The sequence below is a fragment of the Macaca mulatta genome, chromosome X (genome assembly GCF_049350105.2).
Source record: "Macaca mulatta isolate MMU2019108-1 chromosome X, T2T-MMU8v2.0, whole genome shotgun sequence".
NCBI lineage: Eukaryota > Metazoa > Chordata > Mammalia > Primates > Cercopithecidae > Macaca > Macaca mulatta.
Window position 1 is genome coordinate 19287686 of NC_133426.1, and position 12011 is coordinate 19299696.

The 12011-nt window shown below is 44.5% G+C and overlaps 1 protein-coding gene across 17 annotated transcripts in view; it reads right to left on the reverse strand.

The window, feature by feature from the left end:
• The window catches only part of SH3KBP1 (SH3 domain containing kinase binding protein 1), a 361405-nt gene that overhangs the window by 25817 nt on the left and 323577 nt on the right, over positions 1-12011 (reverse strand). The window lies entirely within an intron of this gene.

The window sequence follows — 12011 nt, forward strand, 5'->3', positions numbered from 1 at the left end:
GTCTCAAAAAAATAAAAATAAAAAAAAGGGGGAGCAGTCTGATACTCATAATATAGAATGTTAATGCATATGTGAAACAATAATATTCTAACGTCCAGAATTACATGGAAGCCAAAATTACACTTACTACAAAATTTGAGGAGGAAAAACCTTCTGTCTCAAAGCCTAGTATGCTTTTTACTACCCCGGGAGAGACAAGAGTCCCCCAAAACTGCTAGAAGGGGCTGGCAGGCTCTCATTCACCAGCCTGGGTAACTTGCTGAGCTATTTCTCATTTGTAAACATCAGGAGAAGGGAGAAGACTGAGGTAAAAAGGATTTAAAATGCTCTTAAAAATCTGACACTCCATGACTTTTTCTTAGGAAAAAAATTACAAGTTATCCTATCTCTATATATATTAAAAAAAAAAGTTAATCTGCTAATTGTACATTTCTGGACACTAGTTTTTACCTGAGCTACCGCTTCAATGCCTGACTCTCTCTAGGGCCTTTTCCTTGCCCCCAACATTTCTCTTTCCCACCACCTTCTATCTCTGCAGATGTGAGCTGGACCTGTGGTTTTCAAAAGTTGCCAAGAACTGGCATGTGTCTGTGCCAAGGTTATCATCAGTCATAATGCACTGAGAAAAAGGTCAACATTGTGAGTTTCCCATTAAGCTAAATTTGTTCAATTTTACACTTGGAGATTATACCCTTTCCAATAGGAGATGGCATTTGTTTATTTTGAATGTGCCTCATTAATAAAAGAAAAATCAAGCAGTCTCCCAAATTAGAAGCCTCCACCTCCTTTTTTTTTTTTTTTTGGTAAATGAGTCTGTGAAATTCCAAACAGTATGAACCTCAGGAAGACATGACTAAGGCCTGGGGAGATGAAGAGAGTGTCACTACAGGTTATGCAAAGGTAAGCTTGGTTCTAAATCAGGGCATCCTGCTGACCTCCAACTCCAACCTTCGCTTGCCACTACCATATCCAATGACCTTTTAATGGGGCCCATGAATGTCACTCTCTAACTGCTAATCACTTTTCTCTTGCAATGAATCAAACTTCACAGGCTCCTAAACTTGGCCAAGGTTTCCAGAACATGCTTTAATGAGACACCATGGCTAAATAAGGATTTTGATAATTTACTTAATAAAGTGATACTAAAACAAAATACTTAATAAAATGTCGTGTGTCCATAATGCTTTTAATGTGACAAAGGGATGCCTGAGCACGATTTTCTGGTAGGTTGTACATTCCTCTGGATATTTGCAAGTAAAATGGAAGCCATAACCGGGCTCTGCCAATCCTGAGCCCACAGCCAGGGGATGGGGGGAGGGTGGCACCTTAAGCCAAATAAATGCCATGTGAGATCTGAGAGCTGAACATCACCTGTTCCCATGAGAGACCTCTGTGGTGTATACTGTGGATGCAGCAGAGGTCACTATATAAGTCTCTTTGTTCTATGAGACTACTTTGAATCCACTAGGTGTACCTCCAGATTTGCATTCTTAAATCTGTAGGTACAGCCAGTACATCCAGAATACGGCATTAGAATATAGTCTCAGCATGCAGCAAAGGTAGAGGCACTCAAGCCATCAGACTGAATGATGAACGAGAGCCCTGGCTAGAGATGCAGGCGACCACAATACCAGGGGAGGGAGGACATGCTGACTCTGCACATAGGTAAGTGTTTGGGGCTGCCTGCAAGTCCACACAGCTGTGACCCTCTCCAAGCCAAGAGCCATCTGAATTGATGCTCCCTAAATGTCCCTCCACCTCTCTCACGTCAACTATTTTGCAGGCTGGTGGGTATAGAGCATTTGGGTGGGATATCACTAATTTGCTCTCTGTATTCTGGAATAATTCATACCACCAAATGCACTGCTCCAGTGAGGTTCTGCAACATTTGCCATCATGTCCCCACTTTGACGTAACCTCTCCCTGTTTCTATAGCATTTGTGAGGCTTGTCCTACAGGCACTCTCAATGTTTACTGAGTTTGCGCTTATAGGATGTTATGGGGTAAAAGATGTTCACGAAACCCCTCATAACTAAGCACAAACCCAGCCATCGCGATGGACCACCAAAGGCCAGCAGGACCACCCTGTGCAGGGCGCATAGGCAGAGGTGAGCACCTCTGTTCTGGTGAGGACCAACATCTTTCACTGAGAAAGTCTAAGTGGAGATGCTCAGTTTATACCCAGGATCAGGCCCTTCAAAGGACCCTGAAGGACCATCTCTTGTAGGACTGGAGGATGCCTTTCAAAATGAGTGCTGGTTGCCAGCTTGACCTTGTTTCCTCAGCAGCACACCTCCACTGCGAGCCTGAGAGGCTGGGAACCAGGGGAGGGCTCGAGGGCGATGCAGGGAGAGGGCCAGCCACAGAAGCTGTTCTGCATTAACTACGCCTCTAAGTTTGAGGAAGGAACCAAAAATGCTCAGAGGACTGCCTGGGTTAAAAACCCATCAATCAGAAACGCAACCTGTTTTACTTCCTTTGTATAAAGCGTTTGACCCTCAGCACAATCTCTTTTGCCTTTTGTCATCACACTTGAGAAATATATCGTGCTTTTCAGCTACTCCTGATAAAAATTTAAGTTTGATCACGATTTGTGTCCCTAGATAGGGACCGGAGCTGCACACGTCCACACATGGGCACCCCAGCCCATCATACGCAGACTTGACTGTAGACCAATAGCAACCGTATCTCCTGTTCTTCAGCACGGGTAACATCAACAATGTCCTTGGTCCCAAAGGCCATGTCTGAAGGTTGCCAGTAAGGAGACAGTGTCTGTAGGAGCCAGCCACGGCTCTTCAATGAAAGCTCTCATGTCTGAGCAACTACTCCCGAGACAGCTGGAAGGTGTGGCTGTTGTTCACACACACGCTCAGCCAGTAGTCAATCTGGAACACTCCAAATGTCATTCATGTTTTTTTTTTTTTTTTAAATGGCAGGCAGGACACAGTTTATCTTGTCTTGTTGAACCTGAGAAATTGCTCAATGATCTGACATGCTGCAAGGACCAATAACTGGCTCTCTGGCTCCAAAAGGGGAAGTTTAAGATATGTATTTTAAAAAGAGGACAGAAAAACCAATAGCCCCAAGTCAGGAGATCTGAATTTTTCCTAAAAATTTGTATGAGAAACCCTTAGAAGTGATTTCTTATCATAAAAGGTAGAAATTGCAAAATAAGGTAAGAATGTAATCACTTGTTTATAGAGATTTGGTGTCACATTCACAAAAATTTTGTGTTAATGGTCACTATTACAATTGCTCTCTCTTGCTCTCCTGTATAACTTTACCATACAGAGTACAGATTTAGAACTTAGTATTGATCAAATTTGCTATTGTCCTTTTATGTAATACCCGTTTAAACACTGGGTAGTTGATCTTTGGCAAATATCTAATCCCAAATCCAACACTCTTTCTATTTGAAATCAGACTCAAATGGTATCATTTCACTTGCTGCAAACCTTAAGATCTCTCTCTCTCTCTCTCCCCCTACCTCTCTCCCTCCCTCTTTCTCTCTCTCTCTCTCACAAAGGTCACAGTCATGTCCTTGGTTGATGCTTAAGTACTTCAAATATAATTACTTTTTTGTATATGAAACACTTTCAAACTAGGTTTTATAGAGATTCTCAGGAAATGAGACAGGCCACTCCAGGGAACACAAGTTGCACTTGTGGGGGAGGCCTATCCTCTTCCTGTTCCTAACACAGACTGGGCTCTCTGGGCCTCGGTGCTATTGACATTTGGGGCTGCGTCATTCTTTGTTGTCTGTGGGGGCTATCCTACACACTGGAGGATGGTTAGCAGCATCCTTGGCCTCTACCCACTAGATGTCAGCAGCATCTCCACCCCCACCCCTATGATGTGACAGTCAAAAATGTCTCCAGACATTGCCAAATGTCCCCTTGGGGAGAGCAGTTGAGAAATGCTGATGTGGATCTAGAAAGTTTGGGCTCATGGGTCAGGGAGACCTGGCTTCAACTCCAATTTTTTTTTTTTTTTTTTTTGAGACGAAGTCTCGCTCTTGTCCCCCAGGCTAGAGTGCAATGGCGCGATCTCAGCTCACTGCAACCTCCGCCTCCCGGGTTCAAGAGATTCTCCTGCCTCAGCCTCCCGAGTAGCTGGGATTACAGGCACACACCACCATACCCAGCTAATTTTTGTATTTTTAGTAGAGATGGGGTTTCATCATGTTGGCCTGGCTGGTCTCGAACTCCTGACCTCAGGTGATCCACCTGCCTCGGCCTCCCAAAGTGCTGGGATTACAGGTATAAGCCACCGTGCCCGGACTTCAACTCCAATTTCTTACTAGCCAGATAATCTTGCTCAGTTTACCCAGCTTGCTTTCTTCCCTGTTCCTTCACTGCAAAACCATGAGTCATTACACATCCCTCATAGGGCTATGGACTGTGAGAAAAAAATAGACAAAGCATTTAGTGGGCACCCAGTGAATATTAGTTCTTTCTTTCCTTACTCTTGCTTGCTCTCACTGCTCTTATTTCAACACTAGAACCTCAGAATGATGGAAGAGGGGAGATGAAGGGGGAGGGTTTGTTCTCCACTATATTAGTGGAATTATTCTAACACGAGGATATTCCACACACAGCTCCAGTACTCACACTGTACCTCAAAGAGGATTAAAAGTTATAAAGACATGTTCTACCCAAAACATGCTTACGAAACGCTCCTAAGCCTTTCAAACACTTTGGGATTATTGTTTCACCAGGGTTGTAATCAGCTACAGATCAATGTCCAGGTGGACCTTGATTTTTAAAAATGGTGTAAAACAATACACACATTTAACACCCTAAGGGGACAGTTTACATTACAAAATGATTACTAGGTTTTGGAGACCCTTTTTTTTAAGATGGAGTTTTGCTCTTGCTCCCCAGGCTAGAGTACAGTGGCATGATCTTGGCTCACTGCAACATTTGTCTCCCGGGTTCAAGCGATTCTCCTGCCTCATCCTCCTGAGTAGCTGGGATTACAGGCACCTGCCACCATGCCAGGCTAATTTATTTATTTATTTATTTTGTATTTTTAGTAGAGACGGGGTTTCACCATGTTGGCCAGGCTGGTCTCGAACTCCTGACCTCAGGTGATCCACCCCCTTCGGCCTCCCAAAGTGCTGGGATTATAGGCATGAACCACTGCGCCCAGCCTGGAGAGCTTTCTTAACACATCTAAAATGTAATTATATATATAAAGAATTAGTTTACAGATGATGCAGAAACATCAGTGTAGTAGTTGTTACTCTAAATAACCGCGACTATTTTATAAAGTGGGGCAAAGGAGGCCCGGTGCGGTGGCTCATGACTGTAATTCCAGCACTTTGGGAGGCTGAGGCGGGTGGATCACTTGAGCTCAGGAGTTTGAGACCAGCCTGGCCAACATAGTGAAACCCCGTCTCTACCAAAAATACAAAAATTAGCCGGGCGTGGTGGCACGCACCTGTAGTCCCAGCTACTCAGGAAGCTGAGGTGGGAGAATCGCTTGAATGCAGGAGACGGAAGTTGCAGTGAGCCGAGATCACACCACTGCATTCCAGCCTGGGCGACAGAGTGAGACCTGGTCTCAAACAACAACAACAACAACGACAACAAAAAGTGGGGCAAAGGGGCACTTTGAATCCCATACTTGATCAGTGGTGTGCATATCTATTTTAACATTGGGCCTCAATGTGAGTGTTAGGAAAATTTCAATTAGCTCTTATTTTTTTCTTTTTAACAGCTTTACTGAGGTACAATCTATATATACTATAAAATTCACCCACGTTATCTGTACGACTCAATAATTTTAGTAAATTTACAGAGTTGTGCAACCATCACTATAATCCCCTTTGAGAACCTTTCCGGAACCTCAAATTGATTGGCTCTTACTTAGTACTCTTCCTAGGGCACAGGGAAGTACTTTCACGTTTCCCGGTTCAAAGGAACCATAGGCCCCAGGCATCTGTGAGAGATCTGAGCATGAGATGAAGTTAGCCTTGATACCTTCCAAATCACTTCTATGTCCCAAGTCTGTTGACTTTAAAGCAAGCAACACTTGGCCCCCAAAACTGACTACAGTGCAAAGTGTGTTTTGTGGGTCAAGTTGAAAAGACAGAGAGGAAATCTTCACAGTCCTCAAGTGAAGACGGGGAGGGGTCTACATAAAGAGACGGAAGTGTGAATAGTTTGAGATTTGGATCAGATGGAAAAAACCAACAGTTCCAACAAAGATGCTAGGCAACTGAGGAGGAGGAATGACAAGGGCATTCTCTAAGTCAATTAGTTGAAAACAGGTGGCTTACTTCACAGTAGGCTTCCTATCTGAAGGCCTGTTGCTATGTGCTTTAGTGGGAAAGGAACTGAAAATCCCGAGAGCATTGAAGTGTAACAATAAATCCTGCCATGCAGTGGGAACTACAATATACGGCATAACAAAAGGAAACATTATAGCACTTGACTTCAGGGCCTGTAATCTCCCATTCAATCGGAACAGAGATTCTTCCATCGGCAAGAGAAAACTGGACAATTTTCATTTCTATTCATGCACAGGCCTGTGTTGGAGTTTGTCCATGTCTTCTATTATGTTACTTGAAATATGGCTGCATAGTTTGATATAAACAATATCTCAAACTGACATCAACAAGTTAGTTTTGGACCAACTGATTTAATTCTAATTGATCGCTGGCTGACAGACGCTGGGAGCTGCCCACACAAGATTTGAAAAAGCCATGTTCTCTAATTTAATATTATAATAATTTTAAATTATAGCTTTATTAAGCGGAAACCCAGATTTATTTATAGCTAACACTGATGGTTTCCAATGGTTTTCAGGGTTGTATTATGTTGTTCACTGTGGCCCACATTTAGACAGCTTCAATTGTCTGAATCACTAACAAAACATTCTGGTACAAATAATTTCCTCCTTGATCCAATGCAATGAACAAATGCTACAGAAGCAGCCCCGAGGAGAGCCACCCGCTTCTGCAATGTCTTTTTCTCCTTGACCCATCCAACTACAAAGAACATTCCTGCCTCTGGGCCTAAAGACATTCTGTTTACAATTCTCTCCTCCCTTGGCCTCTGTGATGTTGCAAGATCCTGATTTTTCCCTTAAATGCGGACTTGGTGGGGGTTTGGTCTTCAGCCCTAGGTTCTTTGCCTTTTCTCATAGCGAGGACTTTATCTTCCTGACCCAACCATCACTTCCAAGCAAATAACATTAATCATAAGCATTTCTATCTTTTTTTACAGGCCACCAAGTGATTTGACATAATTCTGGAAGACAAGGTGAGGAAGTTGATAGACATGTTTTTTTTTTTTTTTTTTTTTTTGAGACGGAGTCTCGCTCTGTTGCCCAGCCTGGAGTGCAGTGGCCGGATCTCAGCTCACTGCTGCAAGTTCTGCCTCCCAGGTTTACGCCATTCTCCTGCCTCAGCCTCCCGAGTAGCTGGGATTACAGGCGCCTGCCACCACGCCCAGCTAGTTTTTTGTATTTTTTCACCGTGTTTTTGTATTTTTTCACCTGGCTAACACCGTTTCACCGTGTTAGCCAGGATGGTCTCAATCTCCTGACCTTGTGATCCACCTGTCTCGGCCTCCCCAAGTGCTGGGATTACAGGCTTGGGTCACCGCGCCCGGCCGTTTTTTTTTTTGAGACAGGGTCTGACTGTCACCCAGGTTGGAGTGCAGTGGCATGATCATTGCTCACTGCAGCACTGACCTCCTGGGCTCAGGTGATCCTCCCACCTCAGCCTCCTGAGTAGCTGGGACCACAGGTATGTGCCATCACATCTGGCCATTTTTTTTTTTTTTTGTAGAGATGGAGTCTTATTATATTGCCCAGGTTGGTCTCAAACTCCTAAACTCAAACAATCCTCCTGCCTCAGCCTCCCAAAGTGCTGGGATTACAGGTGTGAGTCACTGCTGCACGTTATTATTTATTATTTATTTATTTTGAAATGGGATCTCACTCTGTCACCCAGGTTGGACTGCAGTGGCATGATCTCAGGTCACTGCAACCTCCACTTCCTGGGCTCAAGTGATTCTCGCACCTCAGCCTCCCAAGTAGCTAGGAACACAGGCATACGCCACCACATCTGGTTATTTAAAAAAAAAATTTCGTTGAGATAGGGTCTCACTATATTGCCTAGACTGGTCTCACATTCCTCAGCTCAAACAATCCTCCTGCCTCAGCCTCCCAAAGTGCTGAGATTACAGGTATGAGCCACCTGACCAGTAGAGATGTTAGTATTCTTTATAGATACGGAAGCTGAAGCTCAGAGAGTCTGTGGAAATTGGAGAAGGCCACTCAGCTAGGAAGCAGCTGATTCAGCACTCAAACCCAGGTCTGCAGAGGCCACTCCTGCCCTCTTCTCTCCGGCCACTGGGAAGCTCCTAACCCCTACCTGCAATTCCTGCCAACCTCTCGAGCCTCAGCCCTTTACCCCCTGCCTCCACTTGGCACTGACACGGGCATGTCTGGCCCACTCTCAGAGCCAACATGCTTGACTAAACTAATCACGTTTTCCTCCAAACCAGCTCCACCTCCTGACATGCTCATTTCTACCCATGTTGCTGGATTCTCCAGTCACCCGACCCTAAAACGTCAAGACTAACAAACCATTCTCTCCTCCTCCCCATTCCCAAACCCAACCTACTGTCTGACAATATTGCCTGGCAGTAATTCTCCTGTATTGCTGTTTCCACATCTATCTCTTCTTTCCTGATCCTTTCATAAGCAGCTTCATTCTGGCGCTCTCTGCCTCTCACCCCAAGTATCAAATAACCCGACTCCTTGACACCCATCTTTCCTTCACCTGATTCGTCTCACAAAGCTCCAGCAGTTACTATCTGAATTTTTAGACCTGATCCTGTCACTTTGGTGTACCATCAATGATCACCACTGCTTACAGAATAAATTACGAATCCATCTCCTTCAAACTCAATACAGTCCGTACTTACAATTCCAGGGTGATATAGTTTGGATCTGTGTCACTACCCAAATCTCATGTTCAGTTGTAATCTCCAATGGAGGCGGGGCCTGGTGGGAGGTGACTGGATCATGGGGGTGGATTTCTCATGAACGGTTTCGTACCATCCCCTTAGTACTGTACTCATGATGGTGAGTGAGTTCTTGAGATCTGGGTGTAAGTGTCTGCTCCTCCTTTGCCTTCTGCCATGACTGGAAGCATTCTGAGGCCTCAGAAGCAGATGCTGCCACGCTTCCTGAACAGCCTGCAGAATCCTCTTTTCTTATAAATTACCCAGTCTCAGATATGTCTTTATAGCAATACAAGAATGGACTAATACACAGGATAGCCCTCCCTCCTTCCCAGCACAAACCCTCAAACACAGCCAGGCTGGTCAACACTCCCCACATGGTTTTCCTGACCACCTCCAGTACCCCCACATAAGCAAATCCAACTTCAAGATACAGACAAATCTGTCCCCCTTTATAAAGCCTGTTCCAACAACCTGGGCCCCAGGGAACACTCTCTCCTCCGACCAGCATTACTTTCTACCACTCAGTCATTATACAGACCTACAGTGCTATTTAACTTTTCATTTGCCATCTTAGGGACCCAAAAGGATCCAAAGCCCCTGGAAGGCAGAGCCCATGTGTGAAGGCCTCAGTCTCCAGCCAGCCTTGCATTTGAGTAGTAGGTACTCAAGTATTTATTGATCATGTGACTGTCAATCATTATTTCTTACAATGCAAATAAAATATACATTAAATTGTTAACTTGAGGCTGGGCATGGTGGCTCACACCTGTAATCCCAGCACTTTGGGAGGCCGAGGTGGGAGGATCACTTGAAACCAGGAGTTCAAGGCCAACCTGGGTAACATAGGAATACACTGTCTCTACAAAAATAATTTTTTTAATTAGCCAGGTGTGGTAGTGCGCACCTGTAATCCCAGCTACTTGGGAGGCTGAGGTGGGAGGACTGCATGAGCCCAGGAGTTGGAGGCTGCAGTGAGCAATGATCGCACTGTTGCACTCCAGCCTGGGTGACAGAGCAAGACTATCTCAAGACAAAAGAAAAATCATTAACTTGAGAAGTTATAGTCTTCTAGGATTAATGTCTTTGCGGCAAAGAGAGAGAGAGAACCAAACCTCAGTGCTCTATTTCTGGGCTCCCAAATATATGCAACTGTGCTTAGTTCCACAGCAAGAAAAGCTTCTATAGACGAACCTCCCCCATCAATACCCCCAATATTATCACACTAGCTCGTCAGACTGAAAAACATGTGATGCATATTTTCATGATAGTGATCATAGACATCTCCAGACCCAAAGAATGTAAGGGTCAAAGGTGAATGCTCTTAACAAGCAAGACAGATTATCCTGTATATTCTGGAGGAGGGAGAATACCTCCCTTCCTATTGACATGAGGGAGGTGACAAGACAGCCTCCTGAGTTCGCACATGACCTTCACCAACCAGCCACCCTGGCTTAAAACAGGGCCCAAATATGAAACTGTAGTGGTAGAACCGGAACTTAGTCAGGCTCATTCTGACAATCCCCTTTCATTCACAGCCGATTACTGCTCTGCTGTACTCCACCTGCACTTTAAGCAGATCAAAAGCTACAGCAGGCCAGAGTTTCTGTTATTGCGTCAGCCCAAGCTATCAGGTTATGCTTCCTGACTGGGCTTCTCAAGGGCTGAGGATGTAAACGAGCTTGTGGAAACAGGGGAAGTACTTTTGGCATTTACAGTCACAGTCACACATCCTACCTGCAAGCCTCCATGAGACCAGACCAGAGACTGCAGGTCAGCAGTTGCAAAGATGCAACTCTATCAGCAGGTTCAGAGAAAAACAGCACCCAAACAGAGGGACAGCAGCAGGAGAGCAGAATGCTCATGCTGGGAGCTCTAGTGCTCTTATAAGGGCTGCCAACCATTGCACATCTGTTTCTAAAGTGAGTGGCCTAAGCAGATGATGCTGGAAAGCTGTCTTCCATGTTAAATCAATCCCTGATAGTGCTTGCCAGAGGTTAGGGAAGTGGGTGGGTGGGAGAAAGGTGGGTGTGGCTTAAAAAGAGCAACACAAGGGATCTAGTGGTGATGGAAACATTCTATGTCTTGACTGTGGTGGTAGATACACAAACCTACATGTATGATAAAATTGCAGGCTGGGTGTGGTGGCTCACACCTGTAATCCCGGAACTTTGGGAGGCTAAGGTGGGAGGATTGCTTGAGCCTAGGAGTTCGAGACTAGCCTGGGCAACATAGTACAACCCCATCTCTACAAAAAAATACAAAAATTAGTCAGGCATGGTGGCATGCACCTGTGGTCCCAGCTACTCGGGGCACTGGGGTGGGAGGATCGCTTGAACCTGGGAGGCAGAGGTTGCAGTGAGCCGAGATCGCACCACTGCACTCTAGCCTGGGCCACTGAGAGAGACTCTGTCTCAAAAAAAAAAAAAAACAAACAAAAAAGTACATAGAGCGAAATACACACACAAGTACTAGTAAAACTGGGAAAATCTGAGTAAGATTGGTAGGTCATATCAATGTCAATATCCTGGTTGTGACAGTGTACTATAGTTCTGTAAGATGTTACCATTGGGGAAAAACTGAGTAAAGGGTACATAGATTTCTATTACTTCTTACAACTGCATGTGAACCTACAATGACCTCAAAATAAAAAGTTCACTTAAAACAAAGTAAATTCTAAAATGTAGCCTTCTATATTATGTAGAATATGAGAGAATGTTAACTTATGACCTTGATAGGTACAAATAGAAGATGTAAAGTTAAAAAAAATTATACTATTTAGCCATAAAAAAGAATGAGATCCTATCATTTGCAACAACATGGATGGAACTGAAGATCATTATGTTAAGTGAAATAAACCAAATGCAGAAAGAGAAACATTGCATGTTCTCACTTATTTGTGGGATCTAAAAATCAAAACAATTGAACTCGTGGAGGTAGAGAGCAGAAGGATGATTACCAGAGGCTGGGAAGGGTAGTACGGGGCTGGGGTGGGGAGGCGGTGGGGATGGTTAATGGGTAGAAAAAATA